This window comes from Capsicum annuum, chromosome 1 (assembly GCF_002878395.1).
Source record: "Capsicum annuum cultivar UCD-10X-F1 chromosome 1, UCD10Xv1.1, whole genome shotgun sequence".
In the NCBI taxonomy this organism is placed as follows: domain Eukaryota; kingdom Viridiplantae; phylum Streptophyta; class Magnoliopsida; order Solanales; family Solanaceae; genus Capsicum; species Capsicum annuum.
In genome coordinates this window covers 50,589,820-50,591,815 of record NC_061111.1, presented here as the reverse complement: position 1 = coordinate 50,591,815, position 1,996 = coordinate 50,589,820, and positions in this window count along the sequence as shown.

Sequence of the window (1,996 nt, the reverse complement as noted above, 5' to 3'; positions counted from 1 at the left end):
TTGAAAAATATATTCATTATTTTTTGAAGGAAAATTATTTTCTTAAAAAAAATGATATGTAAAATATTTTTCAAATCATTTTAAATCAATCAATCATGAAAAAGTTAAAACACATTTTCCAACAAATATTTTACTTCATACCAAACACACTCATTATGTCAAACTTTTTACATACCATTTTTCTTTTGCCTTTTTCCATACACTTTTTGTCTTCCATTTGGAATTTTTCTATCTTGATTTCGTATTTGATCGGTGGATGACAGATTTTTTTTGGCAAACACGAGTGGTTTTATATTTGGTCCAACAACAACATATTCGATTATTTTATAAAGTAATTTTAAAAAAGAAAAATCAAATTTGCCAAAAAGTGCAATTATGTGTCACTCAACTACTCCTTTCGTTTTATATTATTTGACATATTTACTAAAAAATATCTCAAAATAGTTGATATATTTAAAATATTTAGAGTTAATTAAATTTTTTTGTTCATCTTTACCCTTTGTAATTTAATAAAAAAGTAATTAACTTAAATAGATAATACCAATATGTAATGCGAGTTTAATAAGATCATATTAGTCAATTACACTTTTTATTATTTTTACTACATATCAAATAATATAAGACAAAAAAAATGCATCTTATAATTAAGCTATTATGCACTATATAGTCAAAAACTTGTACCTAAATTAGAGATTAAGTGTTCAACAAAAATAAGTCCAAGTTTCAGTTAAAAAAAAGTTTAGAAGGCCGACAATGATTAGTACTCTTTTCGTCCATTTTTATTCGTCTATTTTTTATTTTGAAGTATCCAATAATAGATTTATCTTTTTTTATTTATTTTATCCTTATCATTAAATATGATTTATTATCTAACATATTTTTTAAAGTATTAAATTTATAATATTTAAAAAATAATATGAGAAAATTATCTCTATTATTTAATATTTCTTAATTATTTTATCAATAAAAAAGCGGATAAATAAAAATGAAGCAAAGAAGTAATAATAATAATCAAACTTGGATATGAAATGACCTAGAGAAACTCAAATAAAAAATATTCTAAGTTTCCTATGACTATTACTTGATCATGCAATAAGACTTTTCACATCATGTAGTCTGTAGAACTAAAATATATATTGACCAAAAAGGCGGGTTTGGAATTCCCCATTCTGGCATTCCGATAGGAAAAAATCATAATTCAGACCATACATAAGTTGTATAACAATCTTTCTCAATGTCACATTGAAAAGGACTTGTATAACATTAGGATTTCAGAAAAAATACTTTGTGGACTTGAAGTCATCAACGTGTAACTAAAGGACTAATTGTGTGTTTATATTTGGCACTCTACCCACATACACACTCATCCATACATATCTTTTGAGAACCGTCAAAATTATGGCGGAATAATAAATATTCTTTTATTATCAATCAAAGATTTTCAATTTGAGTTTTATATATATATATATATTACTGCTTAATATAACATATTTGTCACTAGAAAATCATTTTTAAAGCAAATATCAGATACCGAGTGAAAAAATGAAACCTTTAAAGAACCATCCAAGATTGATTAATGTTGTGTTGAGATAAGTATGTTTTCATCACTAATAAAAAATTTGAGATTCAAGCTTTTAACGAATAAAATCGATTCTAATATAGAAAGCGTTCGACTGCATACTAAAAATAACTTTTTTTAAAAAAAATATTAATTCAAAATTAATTGAATCTCAAGCAGATGCTGAACACCAGTAAAAAAAAAGAAAAACCTTTTGAGAAAGATTTTTGGAAAATTATTATAGTCCACAAATTCAGGGGCAGAGCCAGCCTTCCTTAGGGAGTTCGGACGAACCCCCTTTGACGAAAAAATATACTAATTATACATAATCAAAATTATTATTTATGTGATTATAATAGGTGTTGAGCCTTCTTTGACTAAATTTTCTTTAAATATTGAACCTCTTAATTGAAATCCTGATTCCACCTCTACATAAAT